This window comes from Ipomoea nil, unplaced genomic scaffold (genome assembly GCF_001879475.1).
Source record: "Ipomoea nil cultivar Tokyo-kokei standard unplaced genomic scaffold, Asagao_1.1 scaffold3170, whole genome shotgun sequence".
Lineage (NCBI taxonomy): Eukaryota > Viridiplantae > Streptophyta > Magnoliopsida > Solanales > Convolvulaceae > Ipomoea > Ipomoea nil.
Window position 1 is genome coordinate 734,067 of NW_017619598.1, and position 13,875 is coordinate 747,941.

The 13,875-nt window shown below is 40.1% G+C and overlaps 1 long non-coding RNA gene across 1 annotated transcript; it reads left to right on the top strand.

Moving 5' to 3' along the window:
- The first annotated feature begins 10,582 nt into the window (after positions 1–10,582).
- On the top strand, positions 10,583–11,755 carry LOC109167869. Its single transcript, XR_002051928.1, has 3 exons — positions 10,583–10,597; positions 10,853–11,278; positions 11,685–11,755. It is a non-coding gene; the product is annotated as an uncharacterized LOC109167869 (long non-coding RNA).
- The last annotated feature ends 2,120 nt before the right edge of the window (positions 11,756–13,875 follow it).

The following is a 13,875-nucleotide window of genomic DNA, read 5'->3' on the forward strand; positions in this document are numbered from 1 at the left end:
AGGCCCATGTGGACCTTCACTCCTCTACATTCCAAATTTCATAACTGCATTGTTAAACCTCCCAAACACGCACGCGGGGACTGTCTTAGACCGTATAGAGACTTTTCAAATTGCACAATTTCCCAAACTCCCCTTGAGCAATAAACCTCGGTGGTTGCTCCATATAAACTTCCTCAAGTAAATCGTCATGTAAAAAGACATTTTTTACATCTAACTGGTACAAATGCCAGTGATTAGTAGCAACCAAAGATATAAATATGCGCACCGAAGTCAATTTAGCCAGTGGAGAAAATGTCTCGATATAATTAATACCATATGTCTGTGCATACCCCTTAGCCACCAAGCATGCTTTGAGTCTGGAAATAGAGTCGTCAAGGTTCATCTTCACCACATAAACCCACTTGCACCCAATAGCTTTCTTACCGGATGGAAAATCCACCAAATCCCATGTCTGATTCTCCTCAAGAGCAACCATCTCTTCTCCCATCGCACGCCTCCAGTCATCACGACACATTGCTTGTTTTAAAGATGTCAGAACTAAAACTGACTCTAACTGATCGAGATATAAAAGCATGTGAAGAAGATTTCAAACTGGCATATGACATAAAAAAAAATGAAATTGGATGAGCACAACTACGTTTATCTTTACAAAGGGAATCGGAAGATTGAGATCTGTTGACGAAGATCCTAGTAAGGAAGGACTAACTGGTGGAACCGGTAAGACCTCCTACGTTTCAACTTCTCTCGACCGCCTGTGATAAACCTGTGTAACGGGAGGCCTAGTCGCATCCCCTCCCACGGAAGTAATGGTAACAGTGTATGTAAGAAAATCATCTAACACTGAACTATAATCAGGAGGGTTGAGAATATCTTTAAACATAGTGTCCTCAAATAATGACACATCAGAAGACACTAAGTACCTCCCTAAGTCCGGAGAATAACACTGATACCCTTTCTAAGTACTCGAATATCCCAAAAATATGCACTTTAGTGACTTAGGATCAAGTTTCCTCCTTAAAGGATGGACATCCTGAACAAAACAAGTGCACCCAAACACCCTAGGAGCAAGGGAAAACAATGGACTAGATGGATAGACAAGGTGAGACGGAATCTGGCCTTAGCTTGGAGTACTCTCGTGAGAACTTTCATCTGAAACAATAAGGCCCGAGCAACCTCCAATAGATGACGATTTTTACGTTCTGCGACATCATTTTGTTGGGGAGTGCCAACACAAGACGATTGGTGTATCATTCCATTTTGATTCATATAGTCAGAAAAAGTACGGAAGAAATATTCAATCTCATTATCACTCCGCAAAACTTGAACCATTTTATCGAACTGTGTTTTGACCATAGAATAGAAATTACAGAAGACTTCAAACAATTCATCTCTAGATTTCATGAGATATAACCAAGTGTGTCTAGAGAAATAGTTTACAAATGTTACAAAATACTTGAACCCAGACTTAGATGGTACCCAACACGACCCCTATACATCTGAATGAACCAATTGAAACAAAAACTCTACCCTTTTATTAACTCTAGGAGGGTAGTGTACCCGACAATGCTTAAGAAATTCGTAAGACTCACACTGCAATACAGATAGAGACTTTAAATCCAGACATAACTTCTTCAAAATAGACAAAGGTGGGTGACCATACCGACAATGCAACTGGAAAAGAGACGCACTACCCAACAAACCAACTGGAACACCTTCAGGACCAAGAGAGAATTGTTCTAGCACATACAACCCACCAATCTCCTTTCCTCTACCAATAATCTTCTTCGTCAAAAGATCCTGAAATAAGTAGTAACCAGGAAAAAACAAGACATAACAATTTAGATTTCGGGTAATTTGACTTATCAAAAGTAAGTTGAATGGTAACTTCGGAAGGTATAACACGAAAGAGAGAGAATTGAGGGGGTTACACTAGCACTACCCCTACCCAAAACTAAAGTAGATGAACCATCCGCTAGGGTAACTTTAGTACCGGATTGAAAGGAAGAATACTTGGAAATGATATTTAGATTACCTGCCATATGGTCACTGCTCCATAATCAATGACCCATTGCCGAGACGAAGAGGAGACACAAGCAATAGGATTACCTGTTTGGAAAAATGTGGCTATAGAAGATGGTAATGTCTACTGATTGGCTAGAGGTTGTGGGGAAGGCACTTCCAGTTGTTTAAACATAGCCAACTCTTCATCCATCATCATGACCACATTACCTTCTGGTTTGGAGACAAAGTTAGCAAACCTCTATGGTCGAAGCAGTTTTGGACATTGATTGCATAAATAACCGGGTTCTCCACAATTATAGCAAACCCTCTGACCTCCTCAACCTCCTCGACCTCCTCCAAGCTCTCTACCAAAACCGCCACGTCCTGGGAACCGGCTTCTGTGAAAACATGCCTCTCTGAGACATCACCACCCATACCTGATGCATTCTGAACCACAGTGAAAACTTGATCTATTTACTCCAATTCTTTATTCCCGAGTAACTAAGACTTTAGGACATCATACTCCTTATCCAACCCCGAAATCTAACTAAATACATGCAACTGATCACGTTGCTTTTTCATTTTATCTACATCATTCATGATCGGCATAGTAGTACACAACGCTTTGCTCACTTTTTTAAAATCATAAAAATAATCCTGGATGTCTCGTCCGTTTTGGGATGGACGATGAACATCCTGAGACAATTGGTATAATTTTCTCAGATTGTTTGTCTCACTAAACCACTTCTCCACGAAGTCCCAAACCTCTTTCACAATTTTTCAATGTTGCATAGATAGAACTACTTTTCTATCAATACAAGTTATTATACGGGATAATAAAGCTTTATCATCCTTTTTCCATTCTTGAGCTTTAGCCTGCTCAGTTGGACATGTTTCAATCAGATGTCTATCTTTACCCATACCCCCTAGATTAATTTCAACCAAAAATTTCCATCCGGCATAGTTGACCCATCTGGGGCAAGCACCACGTCAACTAACTTGGACGGAGTCGACACTACATTACATGTAGTACTCCTCTCTTCTGCCATAATAAAAAAGAGACACAAACATGGCTTACGTACGTACTGGTAGCATACTAACTGCACATGGCACTGTTTCACTTCAACAAAACTTCACATGATCCACCAAGGCAGAATCTCTACTTCACGACGAGTCTCCTGGTGTAATCGTTGTCGCGAAAGGTCGCCAGAAAATCTCTCACGCGCCGGCGCGTGAACCGGCGAGCAGACTGTAGCGGTGGCGCGTGGAGGCTCCGATGACATCGCGAATCCATGGCAAAGCGTCGCTGTCCTCCTCCGATCACTACCCACCGCCTCATCGTCGTTGCTCTGATACCATATAAAATAACGAGCACTATATACTATGTATACACGTGTATTCAGTGATGATAAATGTATAGAAGACAAAGAGCTATTTATACAAGCTAAGAAAAGAACACAACCACTTAAATCAAATTTCAAACACTCGAGAGTAATTCTCTCAATCGGAACCTACCTTCTCTAACATTTTTTTTTTTGAAAACACATCTTCTCTAATATTAATCAACTCAATTGCATCAAATTGAGGAGTTGAGGCGTCTAATTAAAACTTTTTTTATAATTTAGGAGTGCAATTGTTCCTTCCCCTATAATATGAAGACTTATTTGACCCTTTTTTGCTTAAAATATATTTAATAGTTAATATATAATTTATTATTATACTTGTAACAATTTTTCAAGTTAGTTGTGGTTTCGAGTCGAATACAGGTAAAATTTTAACATTCGATATCCGAACTAAATTTATACTTAGATATATCATAATTTAAAAAGAATAAGAGTAAATACCAGCCAAGGTCCCTCGAGTTTGGTGGTTTCACCACCTATAGTCCCTAACTTTCATAATTACCATCCGTGATCCTCCGAGTTGCAAAATGTGACCTGCTAACATCCTTCCGTTAGCTCCCTCCATTTCAGCCGTCAAAAGCTTGGGTAAAAATGTCATTTACCTTTCATAGTTCGTTTTTAATGGCAATAGCTCATAGGATACGTATTTTATCACATTTGTCATCTTCTTCATGCTCCTTCACATAATTACGCAGGAGCAAAAGATGGAGAGAGCTCCTCCACGCTGTACTAAAAGCTAAGCTCCACTCAATTTCAACAATATGCACAATCAGTTCAAGAAAGAAGGTCAAAGAGTGATTGTAATCTTGTATTTAATTGTTCTGATCCCAATTTGATTCGCATTGGTTGAATAACAAAGGAGGATTTGAAGAAGATTTGGGGAATTAAAAAGGGGCGGAGAAAGAATAGGAAAATGGAGACGAGGAAGAGGAGGGGTTTAGAAAACGGAGACAAAGAAGAACATGAGCATTATCGCTGTGTGATCTACCCAACAAACAGGAGAATCAGTTCAAGAAAGAATCTCCGACTAGCGGCGGCGGTAGGGAAGATGAGTTTGATTTCTGCTCGTGGGGTGGGTTGTTGAAGGAATCGGAGATGTGCGCTGCGGATGAAGTGTTTTTCTGGGGACAGATTTTGCCCCTCCTGCATTCCATCAGCTCCGACGGCAGTGCCGCCGCCGGAATCCACTGCAATTCCATGAACCGGTGCCATTCTGCCGGGTACACCACCGCGAGTAGCAGAAGTAGCAGCATGAGAGGCCACCTCTAGCAGCGCTGCCTCCTCATCGAAATGCCAAAAGTCGCAGTTATCGTTCTACCCACCGGGGTTTAGAATGTTCAACATCGAAAGGAAAAAAACATCGTGATGCAATGGTTGATCACAATAAATTTTTACAAATCTATCATCTCTCAGGAGTTTTTTAGTAACAAATTTGTTTCCTGTCCACCCAGATTCATTGGCAATAATCTTAGCTCGAACCAGATCCAATTGTGTCTGTAATAGTTCTTCAATTTTAATAGTCTTTGGTCAAATATTTTGGACTGGGAAGTCTGTATATTCATCATCTATGTCTTTGAAGGAGACATCTATCAGATGGAATGAAGGAATGTTTTGTTCAAAATCTGGGTAAAGAGAGACAAATTGTACTTGGGTGTCTGTTGGGTTTACAATGGCTAGTTGTTCGAATGTCTAAGCTAAAAATTTTGAAAAATATTCTGAGAAATCATGGAATAATGGTGGAAAGAAAATAGATTCAATTAATCCATATTGGATCAAAGTCTTAATGGTAACTAGATAGTTCTCTGAACCTGAAGGGTTTGAATGGAAGAATGTGAATGCGAATAGGCCAAATGACATTTTTATCCCTGTTTTTGATGGTTTAAACAACAAGAACTAACAGAAGGATGGTAGCATGTTAAGGAAAGAAATCACAAAAATCACAAGAAATCACATAAATCACATATTTCTTCTAGCAAATATTTTCTCTTGTAATCTTGGTTTCATTATTATTATTCTTATTGATTCTATTTCCTTTCTCTGTACCTTATAGTTTGTATATATAGGGGTGTACATCTTCTGTAATGAAAGACAGAGAATATTAAATAGTTCATACATTTCTTTACATGGTATCATTCCCAGGTTCTTGACTGACGCTCTCTCCTTGCATTGTTCCTGCCGTGTGCCGCTGCCGCCATGACAGACACGGAGGTCGTCGACGCTGACAAGAGGGACGGAGTTCGTCATGCCTTGTCTTTGTCTCCAACAGGGTCAACTTTGAACGAATCGTTGTCAGGTATTCCTTTACCTCGCTGGATTATTGATACAGGGGCATCAAATCACATGACAGGGTATATTAATTTATTGAGTAATATTCAGCAAACAAACCCTTGTACCATTGGTTTGCCAGATGGAAGCCGGGTTATATCAGTGAAATCAGGAATAGTCTGTTTGACGGACAATTTGATTTTGATGAATGTTTTATTTGTTCCTGTTTTAAGTTGCAATTTGATATCTGTTTCCCAACTGACGAAGGACTCAAAATGTGAAGCATGTTTTACAGACAAATCCTGTGTATTACAGGACCTAAAGACAACGATTGGTGTGGGTGAATATAGAGAAGGGCTTTACTACTTCAAACAAGATGGAAAAGAAAAAGCGTTTAATGCAGTTAAGGAGCATAGTTTTGATTTATGGCATAAACGTCTTGGACACCCCTCATCTCGTGTTTTGTCTTTTGTCCCTTTAGCAGGCTCTATTAAGAACAGTTGTTTAGCTAATAATTTTTGTGAGATTCGTGTACGCGCTAAACAATCACGTGCTAGCTTTCCTATTAGCATTCATAATTCTAGTGGCATTTTTGACATGGTACATTGTGATTTATGGGGGTCGTATAAAACACCAAGTCTGAATGGGTCTACATTTTTTTTGACAATCGTCGATGATCATTCTCGTGGAGTTTGGGTATATTTGTTGCAGTCAAAACGCGATGTGGTCCCTATTTTCCAACAATTTTGTGCTATGGTGACCCGTCAATTTGGAAAATATGTCAAGTGTGTTCAGAGTGATAATGGGACAGAGTTTGAAGGGTTGAAAGAATACTTCCGTACGCACGGCATCATATATGAAACATCTTGTGTTTCCACGCCTCAACAAAATGGAAGGGTTGAACGAAAACATCGTCACATCCTCAATGTGGCGCGGGCACTCCGATTTCAGGCTTTTTTACCTATAAAGTTCTGGGGCGAGTGTGTTCAAACTGCGGCATATCTCATCAATCGGACTCCTTCTTCTTTGCTAGAGGGGGTTGCTCCGTTTGATAAAATTTATGGACGGGCTCCACCTTTATCTCACATTCGTGTTTTTGGTTGTAGATGTTTTGTGCATAATCAGAAGCGACATGGAGACAAATTTGCTGAACGGAGTATTCCTAGAATATTTCTTGGCTATCCTCCTAGCCAGAAAGGGTGGCGTGTTTATTGTCCAGACACAGGGAAAATTATTGTTTCACGAGATGTTATTTTCTCGGAGAATGTGTTCCCCTTTTCGCAGGAAACAGAAGCAAACTCGGAGTCGCCACCTCCTAGCCAGGACAACCTCATCCCCAAAGAGGAGGAGGAGTGCGTGGATAGTGTTCGGCCTGTCCCCGGTGCCAGGACACCCGCCGAACCAGCCACCCAGACCAACGACCTGCCCGTGGGCAGTACTACTACCGGCAGAGATGAGGTGGCAGTCTCAGAGGTTCCAGTCCCTGTCCTAGTTGATTCGAGCCTTGATCAAGTTGCTGACCCCGATGCACAGGGTCGAGGACGGCGAACGCGTACTCCAAGTGTTCGCCTTGCAGATTATGTAACATACACAGTCATTGGAGCGCCTGGCACGTTGTGCAAGTATCCCATCACTACCTATATTGGGTATGACAAGTTTTCCTTGACTCATAAATGTTATCTTGCTTCTCTTAATACCGAAGTAGAGCCCAGAAATTTTCGTCAAGCAATTCAGTGTGAACCATGGAGGAAGGCTATGCGTGCGGAAATTGATGCTTTGGAGAAGAATGACACATGGACACTTGTACCTGCTCCCAGACACAAGAAGCCACTTGGGAGTAAGTGGGTCTACAAAATAAAAAAAAAAAGAAAATCTGATGGGAGCATTGAGCGCTACAAGGCACGACTGGTGATATTCGGCAATCATCAGGTTGAGGGTCTTGACTACAATGAGACCTTTGCCCCGGTAGTAAAGTTAACGACTGTTCGCACTCTTTTAGCTGTGGCTGCAACGCGTTCATGGGAGCTACATCAAATGGACGTGCATAATGCGTTCCTTCATGGCGACTTAGATGAGGAAGTTTACATGAGGCTTCCACCGGGGTTCGCACCGTCACAGTCCAACGTGGTGTGCAAACTCAAGAAGTCTCTTTATGGGCTAAGACAAGCCCCACGGTGTTGGTTTGCAAAGTTGTCAGGTGCTCTGAAAAGGTATGGTTTCACACAGTCCACATCTAATTATTCGTTGTTCTCGTTGCGCAGTGATCATGGTGTGGTACATGTTTTGGTGTATGTTGATGATCTTGTTATTTCGGGAGATAACACAGTTATGATTGCCAAGTTTAAATCCTACTTGGCCTCTTGTTTTCATATGAAGGATCTTGGTACTTTAAAATATTTTCTTGGTATAGAGGTAGCTCGGAATTCTTCTGGTATTTTCTTGTGTCAAAGAAAATACGCTCTTGATATCATTTCTGAGACAGGTCTACTAGGTGCTCGACCACTGGGTACTCCTATAGAACCCAATCATCGTCTTGCTTTATCTGAAGCCCCGCTTCTCGATGATCCCGAACCATACCGTCGCCTAGTGGGGCGTCTAGTTTATTTGTCAATCACCCGGCCAGAGTTAGCCTATGTTGTCCATACTCTGGCTCAATTCATGAAGGATCCCCGTGATGATCATTGGAAAGCAGCGCTTGGAGTAGTGCGCTATCTAAAAGGAAGTCCCGGTCAAGGTATTTTTCTATCCGCTAAAAATACTCTGCAATTAACTGGCTGGTGCGATTCAGATTGGGCAGCTTGCCCTTTGACTCGACGATCGTTGACCGGATGGTTCGTTCAGCTAGGCGACTCTCCCATCTCTTGGAAAACAAAGAAACAAACCACAGTTGCACGCTCCTCAGCCGAAGCTGAATACCGAGCTTTGGCCGCAGTGACATGTGAATTGAAGTGGTTAAAAGGTCTTCTTCGTTCTCTTGGGATACACCATACGACTCCTATGCAGATTCGTTGTGACAGTACCGCTGCTCTTCACATTGCAGCGAATCCAGTCTTCCATGAACGAACAAAGCACATCGAGGTTGATTGTCACTTTATTCGTGATGAGCTATTACAAGGTGTGATACAAACAGAGCATGTGTCTACGACACAACAGTTGGCTGATATTCATACAAATGCGTTGGGCAAGACACGCATGGAATCTCTTATTCCCAAGTTGGGCATCTCTCTGTTACATGCTCCAACTTGAGGGGGGGGGGGGGGGGGTGTTAAGGAAAGAAATCACAGAAATCACAAGAAATCACATATTTCTTCTAGCAAATATTTTTTTCTTGTAATCTTGGTTTCATTATTAATATTCTTATTGATTCTATTTCCTTTCTCTGTACCTTATAGTTTGTATATATAGGGGTGTACATCTTCTGTAATGAAAGACAGAGAATATTAGATAGTTCATACATTTCTTTACATAGCAGGTCACCTTTTGCAACTCGGAGGATCACGGATGGTAATTACGGAAGTTAGGGACTATAGGTGTTGAAACCACCAAACTCGAGAGACCTTGGCTTGTATTTACTCAAAAGAATAATGTTAAATACACCTCCAATTTTTCAATTTTTCTCTTCCAATCTATCTCTCATGATGTGTCATCACTTAATTTATTACTAAATTTCACTTTTAATTAGTGGTGAGTAAGCTAATTCATGAACACCTAATGAATAGAAACCACATCACAAGAATATATATATATATATATATATATATATATATATATATATATATATATATATATATATATATATATATATATATATATAGATTTTGAATCCAGTGCACACCCCCTATTTAGCCGAGTCCGTAAGCACATTCTGTGATCGTTGATGTTTATTTTTCAACGATCAAGATGATGTGATTTTTTAACACACTTGCGCTGGTTATGTATGTAGGTAGGGGTTGTTTTGTAATTCATTAATTTCTTTGATTATGACAAGTCATTATCTTCACCGGTTATTTTGCGTGTGGGTGTAGATAAAATAGGGATTTTATTTTGCTTCTCTCTCCATAGCAATCGGTTGCTAGAGCTTTTTGTCGCGCAGCCTCGTCCTTTTTCGCAGACGATTCTTCTCCCGTCGCCTCATCGCTCCGGTATACACGTCGTCGGGTAATATTCATGGCTGGTTCCAGCAGGAGGCAGTCTAAGCGGCTTAGAGGCATCTCTTCTGCTTCCAGTTCCGGTAATCTTTTCACCGATTCTTTGTTTTTTTTCAACCTTTTTTTTGTTTGTTTTGGGGGCTTTTTTTTTCTGGGGGTTTGTGGGTTAGCTACTGTTCCGGGATGATTTTGGGTTGGGATTTAGGTATTTTTATTTTTCTTGGGTTGTAGTTCTTCTATGTTTTTTTTTTTTGGGGGGGGGGGGGGGGGGGGGGGGTTTCTCTGGTGTGTTTTGGTTTTGGAATTCGTCCGTTTCCGTAGGGTTTGGGGTGGGGGCGACGAGTGTGATGTTGAGTGCTGTACGATTTCTGGGTTAGGATAATACACACATATATGCAGACTTTTGATTTTGGTAGTCTTATGTTAGTATACCTTAATAATTGGTGGTGCAGTTTATGTTCGTCCAATGTAATCCATCAGAAATGGAATGGAAGGGAAGGGAAGGGTATACTAGCCACCTTTTCTTGGTCAAAGAGTTTGACCATTTCTGGATTTTTTTTTTTTTTATGAATCCTGGTACGATCATATACTTTTCTTCTATTTTTGCTGCAGTATGTGGGGTTTATTTGACTGCTTGGTTATAGACTTGTATGTATGTGTTGAATGATGATCAAAGTTGTGCATTTATTTTATTTTATTTTTAATCTCTGAAAATCATTTTTTTATGGGGTATTCTATTGAAGAATGATGACTTGATTCTTGACAAAGCTGCCTCCTAATGTAAAGTAGCCTACATATACCCAAAAGTAAAAAGTTTTATGAGAATTTTATTATATGCATACCATTGTTTCTCTGAAATTATAGGAAAACTGAAATCTTGATTTTTAGATGCACTGGATAGATATGTAATTTTAATTTTATTTCTTGGCTCCCAAGATGTGTTAGGGGAAAATTTATCATTACATAAATCCTGTTGTGCTCTTCAGCTAATATCATTCTGATTTTAATTGGTATGGTCTTTGTGAGCTATCTCAGTAATTGTTCAACACATCAAATGCGTGATCTTCATCTTCTGCGAGAGCCTAAAGGTTTATTGGAAGATCATATATGGTTGTGGAGGATTCAAAGATTTGGGGGAGTGGAAATGCTGTGAAGGAACCTAAAGGGAATCATCCGAAATGCTCAAACATTAGCAATGATGATTTCGCGTTTATCATGAATACGACCTTTTGCTCAACAAAATGAGGTAGTTGATGCGAGTGAGAATACAGAAGTCAACGTAACAGAGCGTACAAATCTTGATAGAATTAGATATGGTATGGTTGAAGCTGGATGCCAAGACACAACTGAGAGTTCAAGTTCTTTTGAGGAATCTATTTCCGGAGTTGATGAATCTAATCTTTGTGGTGACGTTACGTCACCAGTAGCATTTGGTGAAGTCGGTGATATATTAAGCATGAGGTATTGTTTTTCCCTGGCAGCTTCATTGTTTATATTTTCTTGTTTGACCACTAACTGGGGCTTAACGTTTCTCTATCCTTGAGCCCTAGGATTGTGTTATATAATTCTATGTATTGAAGCAGTGATGTTTCTTGGGGTGGGTTCGGGAGTGAGAGTCAAACCTGAGATCTTTTGAGTACGAAACTATATGCAAGGGTACTTAGCTTTCTCTCTTTGCACTTATTCATCATTTGTTTTTTTATTTTTTTGTGTTTGGATTTGTGAATTCATTGGTGTGTTGTTTGTGTGTGCGTCTTTGGGTTTGGGTCTGTGCATAGAAATTTCATAACAGTTTATATTGTTCTGCGTTTTAATTATTTGTGTTGTGCTGTATTTTGTTCCTTGTGTTAATGGTGGTTGTTACCAGGGGACATTGATGTTGAGTCGGTAGTGGGTGAAGATGTGGTAGCACCCTTGCCACCACCCCCCGTTGATGTGGAATTACACGCTCGTCTCGACCAACAGGGGTCGGATTCCGATGACTCAGATGATGGCGTTGATGCAGTTGACGATACACTATTCCCCCCCCCCCCCCCCCCCCCCCCCTCTTAAGATTCGTGTGTCCCCTAAGCATCTCGTCAATCCAATTAAGCGATTTAACGCTTGCATGATGTGCGTGGTGTGGTTTTTGTGTTTTGTTATGTGCGTATAAGGCAACCAGCGTGTGCATATTACTATTTATGGAGAAATGCATTTTTTAGTCTGTGCGTAGTGTTGATCAGTTTGCCCGTGGTATGTGCATATGGCACAGTTGACATTTTATCATGTACCTAATCACATGGTTTGTACTAATGTCTAGTGGTAGCTAGTGTGGACATTGGTACTATTATTAGTTGATCATGAATTGCCTAATCTCAATCATCTTCGTCTTGATAGGTTTTGATAATATAAAAAACAAATGTATGTGCGTACGGGGGAACCAGTCTGTGCAAATTGCTGTGTTGGTTAACAGTGTGTATTTGAATTTAATTGTAATTTAATTTCTGAATTATTTTCGAAATAAACGTGCAATAGGCATTTTAACCTCTAACTAATCACACGCTGCATCATGTTTACGCACATACCATAACCAATCACCCCAAAACACCAATGACATTTACTTCGCTCACCCAAAAAACAAATACAACACTAAAAGCATCGGCATCATGCGCACAATTCGGTTTACTGATATGCACCTACATGTGTTCGTCTTATCATCCAACATCACAATCTACAATTTACGCTACCACTAACTCTTCAAACATTCTGTGTCCTAACGCACTCTAACAAATAGGTTACTCACGCACAGACGTCCCATTCTAATGCTTCTTAAATGTACACTTTTCTTGAGAAGTGTTTACAGTTATCCCTCAGTTTTGTTTGCTTCATACGCACACAAACACAACGTATTCATGCAATTACAAAACCACACCCAAATCGTTCATGTAAATATGCCCATTTAATAACATTATACATGAACACTCTCAATCATCAAGCCTGCCATTTTTTTTGGCCGACCTTCCAATTCACAACATTGCATTTCACGCTACTCACACCCGTCATTTCGTTCAGCCAAACGCACATGCTTCCATTACTAAAATGCACACACAAACACCCATATGCACACGCCAGTCAATTAATATGCACAAACTACTTTCATAATATGCATCATAGTCCAAAAAACCAAACGCCCTTACTCCTGCATAGTCTACCCCATACCATTCATTCCGGCCGAATCATGCTTACGCACGTCCCATAACCAAACACCCCAAAACACTAATGACATTTACTTCCCTCACCCCAAAAAACAAATACACCACTATAAAAAAAAAAAAAAAAAAAAAAAAAAAAAACGCCTCATGCGCACACGCTGTTGACAAATATGCACCTACCTATGTTCGTCTTATAATCCAACATCAAAATCTAGAATTTACGCTACCACTACCTCTTTAAACACTTTGTGTCCTACCGCACTCTAACAAATAGGTTACTCACGCACACTCGTCCCATTCTACGTTGTTTGTATTACGATGCATTCTAAACAAACACGACAAAAAATGAATCCTGAAAAATTCACAAACCGGAAAAAAGTAATGCACACGCCTGTTGACAAATATGCACCTACCTATGTTCGTCTTATCATCCAACATCACAATCTATAATTTATGCTACCACTACCTCTTTAAACATTCGGTGTCCTACCGCACTCTAAAAAATGCACAGACCGGAAACAAGTAATGCATGTACCGGAGTTGCTAGAAGTCATTCCCTATTCTTGATCTGCGCTACTGCCTCCCGATTCAGGTATACACTCCCAGTGGTGCGTTTTGTTTTGGTGGCCTTCTTCACGCAAGTTTAAGGGTCAACACAGGTGGTCAAATAATTGTTAACATCCGTTTCCATTCATATTCTCCTAAAAATAATCCAAAAGATTCCAATTCAAATCTATCCATAATTAAACAAATAACTACAATTACTATTTAACCCTTTTGATTTTAATATATCCTTATTTAATTGAATATTCTCTTCTAATCTCCACCATTCATGAAGAATGAATCAATGACTAATAGGAGATCTCA